Source organism: Coregonus lavaretus (genome assembly GCF_964263955.1).
Source record: "Coregonus lavaretus genome assembly, chromosome: 14".
In the NCBI taxonomy this organism is placed as follows: domain Eukaryota; kingdom Metazoa; phylum Chordata; class Actinopteri; order Salmoniformes; family Salmonidae; genus Coregonus; species Coregonus lavaretus.
The window spans coordinates 25,590,854-25,601,357 of record NC_140001.1 but is presented as its reverse complement, the minus strand read 5'-3'; positions in this window follow the sequence as shown (position 1 = coordinate 25,601,357).

Sequence of the window (10,504 nt, the reverse complement as noted above, 5' to 3'; positions counted from 1 at the left end):
CACTTTTTCCAAATGTTGTTAAGTTACAGCCTTATTCTAAAATGGATCAAATAAAATAAAAATAGGTAGCCTAATGGGGTTTCATTTTGTTATGATAATGTGGACATAAAAATAAATACTGCAAAATGATTCTTTTTAACTCCCCACCTTTGTTTGAGTCTGAATGGATGGTGGATTTAAACAACATAATAGAGAAAAGGCATTGGAAAATATAGTTACCAGTATTTATTTTCTAGTGTAGGGTCAATTACGTATTATTTTAACATGTTTAAATGTGTCACTTTCCTTTTCTAGTTCTTTATGTTCAATGTTTTGAAGGTTCAATGGTAGACCAATGGCTTGTTTATTCCACTCAATAACATACATTTGAAGTCGGAAGTTTACATACACAGGTTGGAGTCATTAAAACTCATTTTTCAACCACTCCACAAAGTTATTGTTAACAAACTATAGTTTTGGCAAGTCGGTTAGGACATCTACTTTGTGCATGACACAAGTATTTTTTCCATCAATTGTTTATAGACAGATTATTTCACTTAAAATTCATTGTATCACAATTCCAGTGGGTCAGAAGTTTACATACACTAAGTTGACTGTGCCTTTAAACAGCTTTGGAAATTCCAGAAAATGATGTCATGGCTTTAGAAGCTTCTGATAGGCTAATTGACATCATTTGAGTCAATTGGAGGTGTACCTGTGGATGTATTTCAAGGCCTACCTTCAAACTCAGTGCCTCTTTGCTTGACATCATGGGAAAATGAAAAGAAATCTGCCAAGACCTCAGAAAAGAAATTGTAGACCACAAATCTGGTTCATCGTTGGGAGCATTTTCCAAATGCCTGAAGGTACCACGTTCATCTGTACAAACAATAGTACGCAAGTATAAACACCATGGGACCACGCAGCTGTCATACCGCTCAGGAAGGAGACGCGTTCGGTCTCCTAGAGATGAACATACGTTAGTGCGAAAAGTGCCAATCAATCTCAGAACAACAGCAAAGGACCTTCTGAAGATGCTGGAGGAAACAGGTACAATAGTATCTATATCCACAGTAAAACGAGTCCTATATCTACATAACCTGAAAGGCCGCTCAGCGAGGAAGAAGCCACTGCTCCAAAACCGCCATAAAAAAGCCAGACTACGGTTTGCAACTGCACATGGGAACAAAGATTGTACTTTTTGGAGAAATGTCCTCTGGTCTGATTAAACAAAAATAGAACTGTTTGGCCATAATGACCATTGTTGTGTTTGGAGGAAAAATGGGGTGGCTTGCAAGCCGAAGAACACCATCCCAACCGTGAAGCACGGGGTGGCAGCATCATGCTGTGGGGTGCTTTGCTGCAGGAGGGACTGGTGCACTTCACAAAATAAATGGCATCATGAGGAAGAAAAAGTATATGGATATATTGAAGCAACATCTCAAGACATCAGTCAGGAAGTTAAAGCTTGGTCGCAAATGGGTCTTCCAAATGGACAGACTTCCAAAGTTGTGGCAAAATGGCTTAAGGACAACAAAGTCAAGGTATCGGAGTGGCCATCACAAAGCCCTGACATAAATCCTATAGAAAATGTGTGGGCAGAACTGAAAAAGCGTGTGCGAGCAAGGAGGCCTACAAACCTGACTCAGTTACACCAGCTCTATCAGGAGGAATGGGCCAAAATTCACCCAACTTCTTGTGGGAAGCTTGTGGAAGGGTACCCAAAACGTTTGACCCAAGTTAAACAATTTAAAGGCAATGCTACCAAATACTAATTGTGTGTATGTAAACTTCTAACCCACTGGGAATGTGATGAAAGAAATAAAAGCTTAAATAAATCATTCTCTCTACTATCATTCTGACATTTCACATTCTTCAAATAAAGTGGTGATCCTAACTGACCTAAGACGGAATTTTTACTAGAATTAAATGTCAGGAATTGTGAAAAACTGAGTTTAAATGTATTATGTCTCCTGAGTGGCGCAGTGGTCTAAGGCACTGCATCGCAGTGTTAACTGTGCCACTAGAGATCCTGGTTCGAATCCAGGCTCTGTCGCAGCCGGCCGCGACCGGGAGACTCATGGGCGGCGCACAATTGGCCCAGCGTCGTCCAGGGTAGGGGAGGGAATGGCCGGCAGGGATGTAGCTCAGTTGATAGAGCATGGTGTTTGCAATGCCAGGGTTGTGGGTTTGTTTCCCACGGGGGCCAGTATTAAAAAAAAAAATGTATTCACTAACTGTAAGTCGCTCTGGATAAGAGCGTCTACTAAAATGTAAATGTATTTGGCTAAGTTGTATGTAAACTTCCGACTTCAACTGTATGTTTTCTCTCCCTGTGAAGAGGTCCTTGGCTCTAGCTTTAATCCTGTGTGCGCTGCTTCCACTGTTCCATGCTTACTGCTTCAAGAAGTATTTGAAACCAGGTAAAGTAAAGGACAAAGCTAACCATCCACACGAACACATAGAAATTACACTAGCACATTGAAAAAGACAACAAACATAAACAATATGCTATATTGTTTTCTTGTTTAGGCATAACCCATTGTCGTGATGACAAGGATAAGACATGGCATCCTATTGGTTCCCACTGGAGGAACAGTGATTGCATGGACTGCACTTGTGAATCATGCTGCTCGGGGTACAGCTTTATACTATCACCTACAAAAGGCATGGTTTATGTAGCCCTCAGCCTTCCCAGTCTGTATCTATCACACTAAAGGAATATACTGCCCATTGCTATCTTCTCAAAATATCCACACAAGCTATCTCAGTGGTTTAAGAATAGACTGAGTGGGTGAAATTCCATTGATTTACACAGCAAAATAATTTGATGATGTTTATTGTTTGATTGCAGGTATGCGACTCCCACACATTTTCCTGATGATTGCATGAAGGAGTGGGACCAAAAGGCATGTGAATTCAAGGTGGTTAAGAAGAGTGATCCCTCCATTTCATGCCCTATCTTCGGCGCTGTGGGGAAGTAAATGGTTTACTTCAATGTGTTCTCAATATACAGTGAATAAAATATGTCAGCTTACTTTGTGTCAAATGTGAATGTTTCGGTGTCTGATTAATTGGATTGGTTGACTAGAAATGGTAAAAACATCATGATACAAATGAAAAAGAAAGATGCGTGTTAGTGTGCAACTTTCTTTTTCATTGGTATAGATCATCCTCTGTTAGTCAACACCTCACCTTAGGGTGTCCGTACTTTATTTACTTCAAGAACATCATGATAGATGTTAACTGTCATTTACTGCCGGTAAAATATCAATAAAAAAAAATGTCAGGTTGCAGGATGGACCTTAAATTCAGATTTCCCCCTTAAGTCCACACACCCCATTTACTGACCGTGTTTGTTTCAGGTCATTGACTTATTTATTTTGTGGTTATTAAATGTTTAGTTGATCTATTCCCAAGGTTTGAAGTCCAGAGGGGTATACTACAAAGTATAATCAATGAGTTAGCCAGCTAACTTTGATAAGCAACCAGAAATTACTATTGATTTTATGATTTATTAAAAAAGCTAAACTTTGATATTTATTTAAGTTTGTTAAATCAATTAGACCACTTTAAGCCTATCTTTCTACACACACAAAAAAATGCAGTATATTTAGGCAAGTTAGCTGGCTAACATGCTGCTTTATAGTGTACTACTCAGGTTGACAGACTGAAACTTTCAGAAAGACAAACTATCCATCTAGTGGTGACAATCACAAGGTTCCAAACCAGGAGCTCATCAGATCAAATAAAATACAATTGTATTTTTCACATGCGCTGAATACAACAAGTGTAGACTTTACAGTAAGCATTTCACAGTAAAGTCTAAACCTGTTTTATTCGGTATAGGTGGTATAGACGGTATAGAACCTTGTCACACTGATTGTCACCACTAGATGGCAGTAGAAGTGGATAGGTTGTTTTTCACATCTGTCTTCATTACCTCCTCAACCGCGTGAATAAAGGAAAAGTCAGAGAGTTGTGGAAGGAGGCTTTAAATTAGACACAATAACATACGCTTATGTGGAGCTGCCTGGAATACACTTACACTGCCCTACTTCCCAACAGTAAGAAAAGAGCAAAAGAAAAAGACGAGATAAGAGGAGTGCGCTGCTGTGAGGCCCAGTGCATGTGTGTGTAGCCTGTGCTTGTCCCTGACTCAGTGATGAGAGCCTCCTGACTCAATTGAGACAGACTAGATTCATAGCATCAGAGCATTCTCTGCCTTCCACTGCAGCCTTTCGGATAACTTATATTCAATGCTGAAGAATACTGGATGGAGATATAGAAATAAGGAATCGTTTTTTCTTCACTTGTTTTCCAAGGTGGTGTTATTCTTCCTCTCATGTGAAATACTTAATGTCTTTATTTGGGTGCAGAGGCTCCTGGTTACCAGTGCTGCTTGGTGCTGTAAGTGTGCTGGTGGTGCTGACAGCTAATGTGTAGTGTAACAACTTTGTAGCATATGCTTTGGACATAGGCCCTTATTCTCTTACTAAGATGCCTGATCACTTTTATGCATATCATTACAACGTCTATATTCGTATAATTTTCACATCATATGTACTGTATATAGTCACATGTATTTAGCGTATCTTACCTGGATATGGTAACATCAGGTTTACCCTCAGAGGGAATGCCTGTTATCCCACAAAGACATATGGCCTCTGTGTTTGGGTTCCCGGCAAGCACTCTGGCCTTGGTAGCAGCAGCTGGCAATGAGTTGGGAGCCGAACCTGCTTCATGAGAAGCTTTAATAATTTCTCTAGGGAGCAGCATTTCTTACACACTGGATCATCCCACTGTCATAGTATACACACAGGTCAATCTGAATTACCTTAAATATGTTTAAGAAACAGAGAAGATATGGAAGAAAGTACTCTGGTCAGATGAGACTAAAATTGAGCTATGTCTGGCGCAAACACAACACCTCTCATCACCCCGAATGTTTTTCATCGGCAGGGACTGGGAAACTGGTCAGAATTGAAGTAATGATGGATGGTGCTAAATACAGGGAAATTCTTGAGGGAAAACTGTTTCAGTCTTCCAGAGATTTGAGACTGGGACGGAGGTTCACCTTCAGCAGGACAATGACCCTAAGCATACTGCTAAAGCAACACTCAAGTGGTTTAAGGCGAAACATTTAAATGTTCTTTTTTGGGGGGTGGGGGGGGGGAATAGTTATGCACGCTCAAGTTTTCTGTTTTTTTGTCTTATTTCTTGTTTGTTTCACACAAAAAATTACTGTAGCTACTGTAGGAATATGTGGGTCCTTGCTCCTAGAACAAACATTTGATTGTCTTCAGCTAAATCAAAGTTAGAGAACGATTAACCACAATGGGCAGGTTTGTATATGTAAATAAACCATTCACACACCTGCTCAGCCTCCCCTTCCGGTGACACAGCGAATCAGAGTGATACTCATTTTGGATGGACAGCAAGTGTTTTTTGATGTTCCCTCATTGTACGCAGTGGAGGGATCTACTGTAAATCTTGTGTTGGCACCTGTAACCAGCCTAAACAGAAGGTGTATTGTATTTATTATCTGAACGTCTGCATGCCTTACATTTGCTCTATCCCACCGACGAAATATCATTTTACCCACTTCAATCAATACCTTGAAAATAATTCTATGTCCTTTCCTGGGTCTTGTTACGCTGACCCTCCATTTCACTCCAGTGTCTCTAGTCTTTAGAAGCCACTCTTGTAACTCCTCAACAGAATTCACTCCTAGGCGTAGGCTCAATTCAAAAGTTGAGTGGTCTCTCTGGGTAGGTCTCTCAACAAGTGAAGAAATATGATATTTGTACCCATGGGGTAGCCAACTCTAAATAGGAAAACAATGTAACTTGATGTGTTGTGTGCTATAGTCAGAGTAACTTAAACAATTTTATAGAAATTATTAGCTAATAAATATTTGAGAAATTATGAATAATAAGCATATGCTTTTACCTGATAATAGACTACTAATGATAATATAACAACTTTAAATTCAGAGCTAGTAAGGTTAAGTAGCCTAGGTTAACTTAGCTTAGAAAAAGAAAGACGCCGCCCACGTCGATCATGGTGAAGCGGCACCTTGCATCGCAGACTGCCTTCAGGACTATTGCAAAAAAGCCCTTGTAGTTGTAGTACTCGCTGCCCGAGTTTGCCAGAGCTCGGATCCGAATAGTTTCTGGCATCGACAGCTCCTGCACAAAACTGATAATTCCAACTATCTCCAAAATCTCTGGCGATTTCTGCCCATTTTGCATTAATTGCAATTCAAAAAGAGACATGTTTGCTTCTTCTTCTGTGGTTAAGAAAGTAGTGTCGTAAAGCATATAACACCAGACTAGGCTGACATGTAGCTAGCTAGTATTTGTAAACAGTCATAACACCAGACTGGGAGTTCCAATGTCGTCACTAATGTCGTAGTAAATATATAATGTTATAGCTTGGTCTGACTAAAATCTTGTGCATGACCCATTTTGTGTTGGGCCTTTGTATTCAATACAATGGACAAAAGAGTCCTATCTTGTCAGCCTTGTCAGCAGGTGGCCAAGGACAACACCCACGCCATAGGTCTCTCAGTTCTTCCAACTCACGAGTTCTTGCTCTGAGGACACACACACACACACACACACACACACACATCATCATCACTGATAACACACACACACACACACACACACACACATCATCACTGTTAAACACACACACACACACACACACACACATCATCACTGTTAAACACACACACACACACACACACACACAAAAATCCCCTTCTCTTAGGCTGAACATCTGAAGACAGAGAACCCGACTCAGAGCCAATGCAACAGTGACACTAGCCTGGAGGGGACCTCGCCCAACTCATCAGGACCAATCAGAAGATCAGAACTACTAGATTCAACCTACTTCATTTTATTGTATAAAATGTCAGCACACAATGTTTTGGGGGCTCTTCAGACAGCTCCCTAAGAGTTTGACGAACGGGTCCGTGCACGCGATTCCAGATATCTTTACCTCTGAATAAACTGCCTTTATTATACCATATCCACCTTGTCCAAAAGTCTCTACTTGGTCTCAGTTCTCCAGTAAACTTGTATTATCAACACTAACTACATTTTACATTTTAGTCATTTAGCAGACGCTCTTATCCAGAGCGACTTACAGGAGCATTTTAGGGTTAAGTGCCTTGCTTAAGGGCACATCGACAGATTTTTCACCTAGTCGGCTCGGGGATTAGAACCAGCGACCTTTCGGTTACTGGCACAACGCTCTTACCCACTAAGCTACCTGCCGCCCTAACTAGAGTCAAAAAGAGTGCCTCGGCCCCTCTTGCTTGGTAAACTACTATGGCTCCCCAAGCCCTTTAGTGGATATACACTACACAAGGTGGACTTCCTTTCTGGGTGGAACGAAACGAAAAGAGTCCGCTGCCCCCCCAAAAACGACTGCACGCACGTAGATCAATGGAGTGGAGCTTGCAGCCGCCTATAGGCGGATGCGATGGATTGAGATGCAGCCCATGCAAAAAAAACAGATACTGTATCTCTAGCTTTAACTGACGGATTTTGATGGGGATTTTTTATTATGTTACTTATATTGACGTACCGGTGCGTCAATAGACTCTAGGGGGATGTTATTAATATGACAATGTCTAATTCAGTTACATTTTAGGAATGTCAGATAATACGTTGAAAAGTAAAGGGCATTGAGGCAAAGTCATATAGCGATTGAGAACTAAACTGCTAACAAACACAATGTGGAACAAAACTGTAACTGAATTGATCATTGGCTGTAGGGTTTATTGATAATTGGCTTTGCACATGCTGGACCTGCTAAAATGATTGTTCTCTCATTTCCTATAGCTACAGCTCTAGCTGTAATCCTGTTTGCTCTGCCTCCACTGTCCCATGCTGCATGTGTCATCTTTCAAACTATGAAACCAGGTAAAGGACAAGACAACAACCCCTCAAAAAACAAGACAAAACATATGGGCCTACATAAGCCTATAGAGGACATATTAATGAGAAGAATGTCAACTATGTTTTACATTTCTGAAACTAATGCTGTGTTAGGAAGCCTACTCTGATTCAACTCATGGTGTCTTTTTAAGCATGACTCATTGCCAGGACCATTTGGATGGTACATGGCATTCTCTATGGTCTAGGTGGCACATTGTCTTTACCATTTCAGTTTGTAGGAATAAAAGTATTTCACTGTAGGCTCTAATGAAAATAAAGAACTGTACAATGTAATTTGCTAATTTGATTTGTTTTGTGTAGGGCTTCTTAAATATGACGTATTTAAGAAGAATGATCGATCTGTGCCATGGCCGTACATTGGTGGTGCGGGGAAATGATTGGTGTTGTCTGTCATTTACTGCCAGTAAAATATCAATTAAAAAGATCATTCAATCATTCAACATCCTTTAGTGTGTGTGTGTGTGTTTGTGGGGACCCCAAAAAAAATGTCCCCTTAAGGACAGTAAAACAAGGAAAATTATCCCTTGTGGGGACATTTCCCACATCCCCATGAGGTCAAAGACTATTTTAAGCTAAATGGTTAGGTTTAGGGTTAGGGTTACAATTAGGGTTCTGGTTTGAATCAGGGTAAGGGTAAGGGTAAGGGGTTATTGGTTTTAAAATTATATTTATAGACCTTTTTCACATTTTACAATCATAATACTTCATATAAATACAAATCAGCTTTCACATCAATACATGGATTCATTTTTACATTTACATTTACGTCATTTAACAGACGCTCTTATCCAGAGCGACTTACAAATAGGTGCATTCACCTTATAGCCAGTGGGATAACCACTTTACAATGTTTTTTTTAATTTTATTTTTGGGGGGGGGGGGGGGGGGGGGGGGTGGAGTAAAGGGGGGGGGGGGTGGGGGTAGAAGGATTACTTTATCCTATCCCAGGTATTCCTTAAAGAGGTGGGGTTTCAAATGTCTCCGGAAGGTGGTGAGTGACTCCGCTGTCCTGGAAGTTGTGAGGGAGCTTGTTCCACCATTGGGGTACCAGAGCAGCGAACAGTTTTGACTGGGCTGAGCGGGAACTATGCTTCCGCAGAGGTAGGTGAGCCAGCAGGCCAGAGGTGGATGAACGCAGTGCCCTCGTTTGGGTGTAGGGACTGATCAGAGCCTGAAGGTACGGAGGTGCCGTTCCCCTCACAGCTCCGTAGGCAAGCACCATGGTCTTGTAGCAGATGCGAGCTTCAACTGGAAGCCAGTGGAGTGTGCGGAGGAGCGGGGTGACGTGAGAGAACTTGGGAAGGTTGAACACCAGACGGGCTGTGGCATTCTGGATGAGTTGTAGGGGTTTAATGGCACAGGCAGGGAGCCCAGCCAACAGCGAGTTGCAGTAATCCAGACGGGAGATGACAAGTGCCTGGATTAGTACCTGTGCCGCTTCCTGTGTAAGGCAGGGTCGTACTCTCTGAATGTTGTAGAGCATGAACCTACAGGATTGGGTCACCGCCTTGATGTTAGCGGAGAACGACAGGGTGTTGTCCAGGGTCACGCCAAGGCTCTTCGCACTCTGGGAGGAGGACACAACGGAGTTGTCAACCGTGATGGCGAGATCATGGAACGGGCAGTCCTTCCCCGGGAGGAAGAGCAGCTCCGTCTTGCCGAGGTTCAGCTTGAGGTGGTGATCCGTCATCCATACTGATATGTCTGCCAGACATGCAGAGATGCGATTCGCCACCTGGTTATCAGAAGGGGGAAAGGAGAAGATTAGTTGTGTGTCGTCAGCGTAGCAATGATAGGAGAGGCCATGTGAGGATATGACAGTGCCAAGTGACTTGGTGTATAGTGAGAATAGGAGAGGGCCTAGAACTGAGCCCTGGGGGACACCAGTGGTGAGAGCACGTGGTGCGGAGACAGCTTCTCACCACGCCACTTGGTAGGAGCGACCGGTCAGGTAGGACGCAATCCAAGAGTGAGCCGCGCCGGAGATGCCCAGGTCGGAGAGGGTGGAGAGGAGGATCTGATGGTTCACAGTATCAAAGGCAGCAGACAGGTCTAGAAGGACAAGAGCAGAGGAGAGAGAGTTAGCTTTAGCAGTGCGGAGAGCCTCCATGACAGAGAGAAGAGCAGTCTCAGTTGAATGACCAGTCTTGAAACCTGACTGCTTTGGATCAAGAAGGTCATTCTGAGAGAGGTAGCAAGAGAGTTGGCTAAAGACGGCACGCTCAATAGTTTTGGAGAGAAAAGAAAGAAGGGATACTGGTCTGTAGTTGTTGACATCAGAGGGATCGAGTGTTGGTTTTTTGAGAAGGGGTGCAACTCTCGCTCTCTTGAAGACGGAAGGGACATAGCCAGATTCATTATTACATAATATGGTTTAGTGCCCATTTAAGTTTTTATAGGCCTACTTGTTTTTTGGGGTTCAGCTTTCTTCTTCCTTTTAGTTCTGTTTTAATAGGTTTAAAAATAGCGTTCGAGGGGACAAAAAGCTGTTTTATAGTCATAATGCATCGTCTTCCAAATGTTACTGTTCACAATGCATATTACTGTCCACC